Here is a 13,436-nt window from a genome sequence, read left to right as displayed (position 1 = left end):
CTAATCCTCCTGTATGGCAGTAAAGTCAAAGTTCCCCATATATATTCAGACTGGTCGAGGTGGGATACAAGTTCAATAGAAATATTCCCGTGGGAATTCTGCTAACATCTTTTCCAAACCAGAGAGGTCTTTCTGGTGCATTTTATCAAAGCCTAACCTGACCAATATATCAGAAGAGCCTTACAAAAACCAAAGTCAAGATGACAATCTACAAGGGTTAGGGATATATCACTGAATAGGCAAAAGACATAAAGTGCAACTACAATATTGTTATGGCAATAGGATGCATGTTTAAACCGTCCTTTAGCTATCATTGTTACAAATCAGCACCCTCCACTTGTGTTGGTGCCGATCGTTATATTCCCTATTATACCCCACTATAATTGACATGTGGCCCCTCCCCTTTGTGGCTACACCTCACGTAGCCACAACCATTATCAAAGTGGGCTCCTTAGTCTAAAAAGCCTGGACCTATTTTTGGTCCCAGTCTGGTCCTGCTAGGGTGCCAATTGGCACTGGCTGGTTTGGTACCTCTAAAGGTGTATGCATTGTATATACCAAAATGTAATACCATACAAGAGATACATACGTGGTGGATAACACTTTTGTTTCTAAAAGACATCTCTTTAATGTGGTCCATTCCGAATGAAGAAATATGACCATGCCTTTACTTCTATTATGTTCTCCTTTGACACTCTCCTTAAGAAAGGTGTTGAATGAAATACTTTTAGCAGAAATCAGCAAATCTATAGCTCAATAATTCCACCTGAATGATTCCCAGAAATGCCCAACATTACTTAATGGAAAACTCAGAAATCTGTGAGAAGAGGTGAGCGCATCACTCTATGCAGTAATCATAAAAAAGCAGAAGAACAACAAATGATTCTTACTTCTCTGTAAAATTTTCAGTCTTTAGAATGTAAGGGAAAAAAAATGTCACATTTCCTCAGGCGTAAAAGACACTGAAGACCTCAAATCCTAATGGAATGATCTTCTCAGTATTAAAGCTATGAGGCATCTCAAGGTCAGCAGAAAAAGAATAAAAGTCATTCATATCGGGTTCTCTGACACCCTGCTACTGCAATATGAAAAGTTCTCTGAAAACCTATACAATCACTTTGAACCCCTTCAAGATCCTTCTCAATAAACACTTATTTTATTATTGTATCAGACTCTATACACTCCCAGAATATGCTCAATTCTCACGACAACAAGAGGTTGTTTTTGGGAAATAGGTGTTTGAGTACTGCCAGTATTGCTGCAGGGGGTCATCTTGTCAGTGTTTATACTATACACTGCACACTGCATCAAATTGGTTGGCATGTTGTCCCAGAGGAAAGCCTCCTCTAAAGATGAAGCACAAGAAAGCCTGCAAACTGTTTACTGAAAGGAGAACTGCAGCTCAAATCTTTTAATTTTTCCAGTGCCCGGGCTGCAAAAACTAAAAAAAACTAACTTTAACTCACCTTCCTACATTCCCCCGTTGCGCCAATATCGGCATCCTGTTCCTCCGCTGCTGCTCAGCTCCCTGCTTCTTAGGATCGGAACGTCATAGTGCAGTCAGCGTATCGCCGGCCGCAGCAATGTGATAGGCTGAGCACACTGTCATGTAGGAAGCCCAGGCAACAGGGAGAAGGTGGGGCCCGAGTTCCTTACATGACAGTGTGCTCAGCCTATCACCGGCCGAGGCGGGACATCGCTGCGGCCTGCTATACGCTGACTGCAGGGTGACGTTCCGAGCCTAAGAAGCAGGGAGCTGAGCAGCAGCGGAGGAACAGGACGCCAATATCGGTGCAACGGGTTAATGTAGGAAGGTGAGTTAAAGTTAGTTTTTTTGTTTTTGTTTTTGCAGCCTGGGCACAGGAAAACTTTAAATATTTGTTCCACAGTTCTCCTTGAAGACAGGCAAACTAAGGACATGGATTACTGGAACCATATTTTGTGGTCCGATGAAGCCAAGATTAAGTTATTTGGTTAAAATGATGTCAAGGGTGTGTGGTGGCAACCAGGTGAAAAGTACAAAGACAAGTGTGTCCTGCCTACAGTCAAGCATGGTGGGGGCAACTAGGTGAGCAGTGCAAAGATAAGTGTGTCCTGCCTACAGTCAAGCATGGTGGGGGCAACTAGGTGAGAAGTACAAAGACAAGTGTGTCCTGCCTACAGTCAAGCATGGTGGGGGCAACTAGGTGAGCAGTGCAAAGATAAGTGTGTCCTGCCTACAGTCAAGCATGGTGGGGGCAACCAGGTGAGAAGTACAAAGACAGGTGTGTCCTGCCTACAGTCAAGCATGGTGGGGGCAACTAGGTGAGCTGTACAAAGATAAGCGTGTCCTGCCTACAGTCAAGCATGGTGGGGGCAACTAGGTGAGCAGTACAAAGATAAGTGTGTCCTGCCTACAGTCAAGCATGGTGATGTCATGGTTTCGAGCTGCATGAGTGCTGCTGGCACTAGGGAACAACAGTTCATTGAGGGAACCATAATTGCCAGCATGTACTGTGAGATACTGAAGCACCACAGCCTTACTAAAGAAGCTGAGGGTAAAGGTGATGGACTGGCCAAGCATGTCTCCAACCTTAACTCTATTGAGGCATCCTCAAACAGAAGGGTGCGGAAGGTCACTATCATCCACCAGCTCTGTGATGTCATTATGGAGGAGGGAAGAGGTCTCCAGTGACAACATGTGAAGCTCTGGGGAACTCCATGCCCAAGAGGCTTAAGGCAGTGCTGGAAAATAATGGTGGCCACACACAACATCAAACCAGACACTAAAACCAAGGGGCTCAACCTCTATATCAGAGTACATATCAGTGTGCAAAGCAGTCTATCCCAATAGCCATTTACACAATATTGACACTTTGGGCCTAATTTGGACATTTCCACTTAGGGGTGTACTCACTTTTGTTGCCAATGTTTAGACATTAATGGCCGTGTGTTGAATTATTTTGATGGGGACACAACATTAAACACTGTTATACAGGCTGTGCACTCACTACTATACATTGTAGCAGAGGGTAATGTCTTCAGTGTTGTCACATGAGAAGATAGAAGAAAATACTTATTTACAAATATGTGAGGAGTGGACTCACTTATATGAGATACTGTATATAATGTTGCGGTGTCGGGGTGTGAGGTACAAGGTAGATGCAGGGTAGATGTTATTAACCCCTTCTTGTCGTGACACCAGGGCGTGGTTTAGCCTTAACCACCCGAAGGTAATACCGCTGATCCTGAGTTAAGCAGGGGCAATGAAGAAACCAATGCCAGATTAAGGATAACGGTAGCTTTACTGAGGCAAGACAGGTGATATAGTCTTTGCAGTGCAGCCAAATATCCCAGGGAGGTGACCAGTTACACAGGAGGACCTTGCAGGCTTGCAGGGAGTTGCAGTAGTTAGACTGACTTTAGTGCAGGCCACAGTGACTACAGATGGACTTGACTTGACAGAGATGATGACTGACAATTAGATGACTTGACTTACTGACTTGTGGCTGCAGGACTTTAGGCTTGAGGCCTCCAATGCTCTGGACACGGACACTGGAACAGCTTAACTGCACTTGACCTCAGCAGAATTAGCAATGTGCTAAGAGAGAGATTTGCAGCCCCTCCCCTTGTTATATAGGGGGGCTGTGCAAGGAACCCATAGGTCACTTGGGGGGGGGGTCACTTGGTCACTGGAGCCCTCTGGGTAACAATCATGTGGTACAAACATTAACCCCTTGGGCACCGAGCCCATTTTGACCCTAAGGTCCAGAGCATTTTTTGCAATTCTGACCACTGTCACTTTAAGCATTAATAACTCTGGGATGCTTGTACTTATGAATTTGATTCTGAGATTGTTTTTTGTGTGACTTATTCTACTTTATTTTATGTAAAGATACGTCATTCTCAATTTAGTCGTGGGTGCAGGAGTAGGAATCCTAATCCTTTAACTATTATGTAGATAAAACTTTGCACACCACTGTTGAATTGAATCAAGGTAGCTTTATTTGCAATCCCAAAACAAGATTTTGTATTGACGTTTCGGTCCACACTGACCGGATATCTAGAGGGATAGAGGGATGTCTGGAGAAGCGACCTGTGACTACGGATTGCTGCGGAGGTATAAGCATAGAAATCGGCATGTAGCCGTGTAGAGGGATGTCTGGAGAATAGACCTGTGACTACGGATGACTGCGGAAGTATAAGCATAGAGATCGGCATGTAGCCGTGTAGAGGGATGTCTGGAGAAGAAACCTGAAGTGCTTCTAGCAACTGCATTTAGGGCATGTCGCATTTAGGAAGCCCCTATGCTGCCAGAACAGCAAAAAACACCCCACATGTTATACTATTTGGGAAACTACACCCCTCAAGGAACATAACAAGTGGTACAGTGAGCCTTAACTTTTAATTTTCAATAAAGTTGGATGGGAAAAAATGTTCACTAAAATGCTGGTGTTTTTTTTCCAAATTTTTCATTCTCACAAGGGGTAATTGGAAAAAAGCCCCCCCATAATTTGTATCCCCATATAAATACCCCATGTGTGGATGTAAAGTGCTCTGCTGGCGCACTACAATGCTCAGAAGAAAGAGAATGTGTCTGGAATTGAAGGCCATGTGCGTTTACAAAGCCCTCATGGTGCCAGAACAGTAGACCCCCCCCCCACATGTGACCCCATTTTGGAAAATACACCTCACGGAATGTAACAATGGGTGCAGTGAGCATTTACACCTCACTGGTGCCTGATTTTTGAACAGTGGTCAATAAAAATGAAAAATGTAATTTTTCATTTGCACAGCCCACTGTTCCAAAGATCTGTCAAATGCCAGTGGGGTCTAAATGCTCACTGCACCCATTATTACATTACGTGAGGGTTGTAGTTTTCAAAATAGGGTCACATATTCTCTCTCCAAAAGCCCAATGGCGCTCCTTCTCTTCTGAGTATTGTAGTTCACCAGCAGAGCACTTGACATTCACGCATGGGACATTTCCATACTCTGGGAGGGCATTTTCTCCTATAACCCGTTCATTTACAATAATTCATTTACACATCCAACTTTAACAGAAAGTCGTCAAACACCTGTGGGTAGTTAAGGCTCACTGGACCCCTTGTTACGTACCTTGGGGGAGTAGTTTCCAAAATAGTATGCCAACAGCTGTCCGGGCATGCTGGGAGTTGTAGTTTTGCAACATCTGGAGGTTGAAGACCACTGGTATAGAGTGTCAGCGCAGCGGCGGCCGCAACAAACAGGAGGATGAGGAGGGCAGCGCTTGCGGGTGATATGTGAGTAGTACCCCGATGGGGACAGTGCAGTACTGGGCTGATAATTAATTGGGGGGGGCAGAACAGCGCTCGCGGGTCACATATGATTTGTTCCCCGATGTGGGGACAACGCACTGCGGCTGATAACTCATTCATTCCTGAGGGGGAGGGGCCAAACCGGTATTGCGGTATGGGTTAAAATTCATATCGTGCAGCACAAAAATTTCGGTATTTGGTATGAACCGGTATACCACTCAGCCCTATCTTAGGGCTAAATGGCTATGCTTTGAGATTACCATAACACTGTGGCTAGCTTTTTGTGAACTGGTATTTCCTGTTTGAGTTTTCTTCTTATGCCTACAAATCCCATAATTCCATTTTCCTCCCTCCCAAACATCATCCACCCCCCCCCCCATTGAAACATAAATGAGCTGCATCCATTCAAAAGACCTGTGGTTTTCAATCAGGGTGCCTCCAGCTGTTGCATTAGTTGCAGATTGATCCCTCCCCACCAAGCGATCGCTCCACCCATTGAAGCAGACAGGCTCCCTGTCATCAGCTGACTAGTGAGTAAGGTCTCGGCCGTATTGCAACCTGGGAAAAATCTGAGACAACAGTCATTTTGTATGCTGTCAAAAATAAATATTGGGGTGAAAATCACATAATAATTGCGAGAAAACCGACACACACAGGTACAGACACTATATTATGGACTACACTAACTTTACAGCCCCTGTAGCATAGTCAAATAAAAAAAAATCCTGGAATACCCCTTTAAGTGGTTAAAGAAGAAGTTACAGGTCTGTTAGAGCCAGAAATCTTGCTTGTTTGTAGGTGACCAAATACTTATTTTCCACCATAATTTGCAAATAAATTCTTTAAAAATAAGACAATGTGATTTTATGGATTTTTTTCTCATTATGTCTCTCATAGTTGAGTTATACTGAAATGATGAAAATTACAGCCTCTCATCTTTTTAAGTGGGAGAACTTGCACAATTGGTGGCTGACTAAATACTTTTTTGCCCAACTGTATGTGTGTGTGTATATATATATATATATATATATATATATATATATATATATATATATAGTGAACAGAGATACTGCATATAATGTGAGGGGTGGACTCGCTTATGGGAAATTCTGTTTATATAAGGTGAGGGGTGGACTGACTAATGTACTCTATGTCTATATATATATATATATATATATATATATATATATATATATATATGGTGATATATATGGTGAACACACTTAGGAGAGATACTGTATATAATTTCAGGGGTGGACTCACTTATTGGAGATACTGTATATAATGTGAGGGGTGGACTCACTTATGGGAGATACTGTATATATAATGTGAGGGGTAGACTCACTTATGGGATATGCTGTATATAATGTGAGGGGTGTATATCCACCTCTACTGTTCACTCAAGGGCTGTGTTCGCTTCTCGATTTGTGCCTTCAAGGCTCGGAAGAATATAGAAAATAGACTGTCGGCGCATCTGTGCTTGGATCAACCCTATTCAATTCAAAGACCCAAATGTAGTCAGCTAGGGACTACGTTTGGGTCATTTTCCAAGTGTAGCAGAAATATGACACAAACGTACTGTCAGGGTCCGGACTAGCGGCTGGTGAGGACACTGGAGGTGGATCCTCTGTGCCAGAGAGGCGATGACCCGGGTCGTACTGGGGAATCGGTTCTAAGCAGTTACTGGTGTTCACCAGAGCCCGCCGCAAAGCGGGATGGACTTGCTGCGGCGGTAACTACCAGGTCGTGTTCCCCAGTAGCGACTCGACCTCTCTGGCAGCTGAGACAGGCGCGGTACACAAGGACTAGACAGAGGCGAGGTCAGACGTAGCAGAAGGTCAGGGAAGGCAGCGAGGTTCGTAGTCAGGGGCAACAGCAGAAGGTCTGCGTACACAGGCTTGGGAACACACTATAACGCTTTCTCAGGGCACAAGGCAACAAGATACGGCAAGGAGAGGAAGGGGAAGTGAGTTTTTATAGGAATGGGAGTGATTGGGCTAGGCACCAAGTAGTGGTGCACTGGCCCTTTAAATTTTAGCAAGCTGGCGCGCGCGTGCCCTAGGGAGCGGGGCCGCGCGCGCCGGGAGGAAGCAGACGGGCGCGAGAGGTGAGTGACATGGGACGCTATCCGAGGGCGGGCATGACCCGTGCCTCGGATCTCATCCCCTCCGGAGACCAGGAAGCAGCGCTCGCGGTCAGCGATGCCGACCGGAGCGCTGCAAGCAGAAGCACGCCGTTAGCGCTCCGGGGAGGCAGCAGAACCCGGAGCGCTCGGCGTGACACGTATTCACTGGCTACAACGTAATGTGGCCTAAGATGTGGTTATTATTTTTATCCCCTATGTGTAAATTAGCTTTCTGCCGAAGGTAACTCCATGAGGAAAAAAACTCTCTCTCACCTATAGGAAGCAATCATGTAAATCAATATCTGAGCTATGAAAGGGACATGAATTGGGATATTAGCCAAACCAGACCGCCTCCTGTTGTCAGCTGTTTTGGGTTTTTTGCCTCCCATATTAAGAAAGCATGGAACTGGTTGGATACCTGGGAGGCCTTGGTGCACCAACACACCCATCTTTGTCCATTGCTATTTTGGCTAAGCAACCCGTTATGCCTTCCTATGTGCATGAGCAATGGTTTGCTGACATAGCTTCTCCAGCCATTTGTATGCTGTATCTGTCACGCCTGTGTATTCTCCTGTGACACACTTCCTGCTAGACACAGGAAGTTGCTTTAAGTACGCTGGCACCATGAGACTGGCATCCAGACACAATTTACATCCGGCTCTAGCTATATTCCTTCAAATCATTGGTTGTGTAAGGTCCGTATTGTAGTTATGACACACAGGCGTTGGTCATTTGATGCTTTTTAAGGAGAGGGCTTGTATTTGAGAACTATTCTGACGAAGACGCCAAGTGAGAAACGAGTGAGGTGGGTCAGACTGAGGTTACCACTGGGCTTGCTATATTCATGCTTACTTTGTCACCTTGACCTATATCTTGAACTTTATTCCACAGTTGAACAAACATCTATGGCATGTAACAAGTCAGGGACAAACAGGTGTATCGGAAGGGGCGTTCTCTGGATGACAGTCCACTTTATTGGGTCCATACTACCTCCATAAGCGTCAGTTGTGATGGGAGTTTCTTCCTATTGGTTTGTTGCCTGTGTATTAGATGTATGTCAGGTATTATTATGTAAAAGTTCACATATTTCATGTTTTAAGGTGGACCTTCTTAATAGACCTATGACTGCAGTGCCGATCAAGGAATCTACATTTTGGATAATCTGTCAAATGTTTATAGAATTCTTCAAATATGTCTTATTCGTAGAACGTATCCTCTAAGATTTGCCCGAATAGTCTGGTCAGGATAGGATCCGAGGTGTTTGCTGTAGGAGAACATCTAATGAAACACATTATTATGAAGTTCTTTGATGTGAAGCTGTTGGCAGAGCTGATGCAACCTCATTTCCCAGCACATCCTGGCTCTGCCAACACTGTGTATATATACAGATTCATTAAATTTAATGAACTGGGTAAGATGCCTCTGGGCCTGGGGTAATTTTCCTGAAACAAGTCAACAGGTCCTACTCCTTATACCAAAGTATTGCATAAGTACTATGACATATTCTGTAATGTTTTCTAAATTAACCCATATTTTTCTGGAACAGATGGGTCTAAAGACTTATATATGTATATTATATTGTATTACGACTACGATGCCTATTGCTATACTTGAGATGCCCTTGGTGTTGTGGTGCATGCAGATAACCAGACATGGAGGCTAGGAGAAGGTGCAACACAATTTTACTTGTAGAACTTCAGATGTAAACTGCAGAAACAGATTATTTCACAATTTCCCAGGCTGTAAGTGGTGCAATGGTTTTCTTTACTGTGCAGAGGTGAAGTGTTCGGTGCAGTGTATCAGTGACTAAATTAACTTTGACTAGGATAAAGACTTTCTTGTTTAGGAGTTCTGGGCTCAGCAGTTGGGTCTACCCCAGGACCCTTACTGATAAGCTCCAGAAATGCTGCAAGGAATCTTATTTTTGCACAGATGCCCTGATATTTTTGTAATCCCCCTGTTGTAAGGCCCATGTGAAAGTCTCCAACAAAGTGTAGCATAGGTTTACAAAAGGTAAATGTCATCTGGTCACATGACAGCATACAGAACCTAACTTCCATGAGTCCTAGTGGTGGCTCACTGCTACCTTTCTGGATATTGGTCTTATCTCATTTGATTAACATGAAATATCAAGCACACCTTGACTCACACATTATCTAGAGCAGTGGTTCTTAACCTTGGTTCGATCGAACCCCAGTGGTTCGGTGAGTCAGTCTCGGGGGTTCGGTGGGGGAGGTCGCAACAGGACAGGCAAACCAAGCAATTGCTTGGGACCCCGAACTGGCCCGGGGCCCCGAGCAGAACCGGTGTTTCCCCGTCCTGTAGCAACGGGGCAATTCCCCCCATCACTATTAACTACCTGCGGCCTCGCGCTAAGTTTAAAAACGCAGGGCCGCCGGGACATAGCTCACGCCGGGACATCACTGACGTCCCGTACGTGCGCCCATGGAAACGAAGCCGCCGGGGACCGGAGGACAAAGAAAGAGGAAGACGCGCGCTGGCCAGCTTGGTAAGTGACCAGCGGCACGTCCTCTTTGGTGCTCCGACCACCGGTCCCGAGACCTACTGCTATAGCCGGAGCGGTGGTCGGAGCACTGAAGTGGGCAGTACACAGGCCTCCAGCCTCCAGCCATACAGCCTCCAGCCATACACTGTATATGGCTGGAGGATGTATGTCTGTGGGGGGAACACTGCCTACATCAGTGGTCTTTAACCTGTGGACCTCCAGATGTTGCAAAACTACAACTCCCAGTGTGCCCGGACAGCCAACGGCTGTCTGGGCATGCTGGGAGTTGTAGTTTTGCAACATCTGGAGGTCCACAGGTTGAAGACCACTTGCCTGCGCCTAATGTGGTGGGGGAACACTGCCTGTCTAATGTGGTGGGGGAACGCTGCCTGCGCCTAATGTGGTGGGGGAACACTACATGCGCCGAATGTGGTGGGGGAACGCTGCCTGTGCCTAATGTGGTGGGGGAACACTGCCTGCGCCTAATGTCGTGGGGAACACTGCCTGCGCCTAATGTGGTGGGGGAACGCTGCCTGTGCCTAATGTGGTGGGGGACACTGCCTGCGCCTAATGTGGTGGGGGAACACTGCCTGCGCCTAATGTCGTGGGGAACACTGCCTGAGCCTAATGTGGTGGGGGGAACACTGCCTGTCTAATGTGGTGGGGGAACGCTGCCTGTGCCTAATGTGGTGGGGGACACTGCCTGCGCCTAATGTGGTGGGGGAACGCTGCCTGTGCCTAATGTGGTGGGGGAACAATGCCTGCGCCTAATGTGGTGGGGGAACACTGCCTGTGCCTAATGTGGTGGGGGAACACTGCCTGTGCCTAATGTGGTGGGGGAACACTGCCTGAGCCTAATGTGGTGGGGGAACACTGCCTGCATCTAATGTGTCTTAATGGTTTTGTTCTTGAATGGTTTTGTTCATTTTGTGCACCTATGTATAGATATATACTTAAATATATACCTCCTATGTTTTGAATTTGAAAAAATCATATTTTATTTTTCCAATTAAGAGGGGTTCGGTGAATGCGCATATGAAACTGGTGGGGTTCAGTACCTCCAACAAGGTTAAGAACCACTGATCTAGAGTATAGAATTATGGGTAACTGTTCTGAGGCAGTGCTTTCCCTTTACATTGGACCCTACTGGCACATGAAAAGTCACCCTCACAGCCAACCTAGAGATGTAATATTCCAACATACTCTGAGACAGCATAGTTAATCTTCAAGCAAAACATTTAAAAGATGGGGTGCGATGTCCGCCAATCCTAAAGGATCAAGTGTCCTTAGTTGCTGGTAGAGCCAAGTTAGCTTTTTCCCATTCATGAGTTGACTTCTTCCCAGTTTTGATCCAAGTCACCCCCTTTTCTCCCTTTGTCCATGTGTCCTTGTACAACTGGCTTTACTCTGCCACCTACATCTCTCTCTTCTCTTATATGGCTTCTCTTTCTTCCACTGGCTACCTTACATGATGCTCACTAGGGAGTCCAGGAGCTGCTCTCCTTGGGTATTTTTTTTTTTACTACCTAGAACATAGGTAGATATGTGTACACATAGTAGTAATGAGTAATCTTCTACTAGCATTGGATCTTGCAAGACTGTTGCTGGGTAGTAGGGATGTTCGCAATGCAGAAGAAAATTGGGATCTACCTGGCCATGGCTACCATGGTTGCACTGCTACTGCTACCACCAAGTGCAGAAAGAGCAAGCCAGATATGAAGGAAGAAAGTAGGTCGTAAGTCCAGTACTTCTGGCCTGGAAGGGATTTATGAGTTGCAGAGATGGATAGGCGGGGAGGACAAAGTTGAGAGCTACCCCAACCTAGGTTCTGATTGGTCTAAGCTTCAACTGGATCTGTGATTAGTTGTTAGTCTGCCAGCACCACCAATGGAACCAGTTGGAAGATTCAGCAAGTGCATGGACAGGTGAGATTGTTACACAAGGTAAGATGCAGTAGAGTGAGTGGAGAAGTGGGTGTCCTGCGTACAGATCGTGGTCAACAGGGTTCTTGGATTTGTCCCCAAAGCAGAGTATCCCAATAACACACCCAGCAACAATATAGACAGGTGACAAAATATAACATTGTTCTCATGATTTTCATACATAAGGCTTTTCTGATGGGCTTTTCTGGAGGGACTGCAGGGACTTACATTTCCATACAGTGATCTGTTGATACACACCCATTATAAAGGGGGCAAAAACATAGTATTGACGAAATAATACATACAAAAATTCTCTTAAATGCGACGTACAAGTGCAGATATCTAAGACTTCGGTAAGTAAAAGGTACACCTGTAGACTATCACCTTATGCCAAGATCCATCTCTGTTCTGCTAGATGTCCTGCCAAGGATGCTCAGAACACCTCCGGCAGTAAGGAGGAGGATATTTGACCAGGCTGATCTGTAAGAAGATTAAACACATTCACCTGCACAGCTAGAACTTCACATTAGTAAATAGACGCCATGCCAGCGCCAAGCTGTTACCGATCTACTGATGACATTATGTGTCCTCAGAAATCATTGTTCACAGGTGAGCTACTGAGAATCTACAGCAGAGGTGATAAGATCCCCGGTCCCTCTCCACCATCTCCAGCATATCCTGGGCTATGTAATACATTCCTAGAAAAATTACCCTGTCCACTGCAGCATGTGAGAATTGCGTCTTCTGGGGGCTCCTCACTCCTTTACAATAAATCTTGGGGCTGGGAATGGAGAAAGTGGTGTGGGAGTGAGGGGGGGGGGGGGGGGGGGGGGGCAGGTGAAGAGAAGAGAGGGAAGCTACCTTTGGAGGAGGCAGTAAGGGGGTCAGTGCTGCTATTAGTGGGAGAAGATGGCAGGACGGGTAAAAATGGGGTAGAATTGCTGCACTGCAGTGTTGGTTTACTACAGGTGAGCAGTATTTATTGCTGCATTTTGTTTTTCCACTGGTATATGGGTTATATGGGTCGGTACAGTGATTTTGTGCGATAGCATGTATTTGTGGGTGAGGCTCACACATCATCATGGATTAGCTGATAAAAACAGTGTGTCTGTCCCTATGTCTGTAAGAGTGGTGGTGGTGGGCATATGTATAAATCTATGAGAGGGGAGAATAAGATGTAGAAGAGGGATAAGACTAGAAGAGGGATAAGAAAACATCTTTAAGATGGGGGCATAAGGAGCAACCTGTAAAAAAGGTAGAATAAGCAGTTGTCTGTGAGTAAGGGGGCAGAAGAAGCTGTTTATGTAACAATAATGGGGTGTACAATGGGGCAGCAGGCCATTAGCATGGCTGGTGCAAGGATTTTTGCCGCCCTAGGCAAAAGCTAATTTGCCGCCCCCTTGACTCTGCCCATTGGCTCCGCCCTTTGGCACGCCCCACCTTACTACTGGGGTGACACACTGTAACAAACCTCCCTCTAATGTAATCACCTTACTACTGGGGTGACACACTGTAACAAAAACCTCCTCTGCATGTAATCACCTTACTACTGGGGTGATACACTGTAACAAACCTCCTGCTCATGTAATCTCCTTACTACTGGGGTG

At 45.7% G+C, this 13,436-nt stretch overlaps 1 protein-coding gene across 4 annotated transcripts in view; it reads left to right on the top strand.

The window, feature by feature from the left end:
- LOC130297721 (urotensin-2 receptor-like) overlaps positions 1-13,436 on the top strand; it is a 645,128-nt gene that overhangs the window by 105,132 nt on the left and 526,560 nt on the right. The window lies entirely within an intron of this gene.

The sequence above is a fragment of the Hyla sarda genome, chromosome 13, assembly GCF_029499605.1.
Source record: "Hyla sarda isolate aHylSar1 chromosome 13, aHylSar1.hap1, whole genome shotgun sequence".
NCBI lineage: Eukaryota > Metazoa > Chordata > Amphibia > Anura > Hylidae > Hyla > Hyla sarda.
Note: the sequence above shows the minus strand (reverse complement) of the source record. Positions and strands in the feature narration are given on the sequence as shown.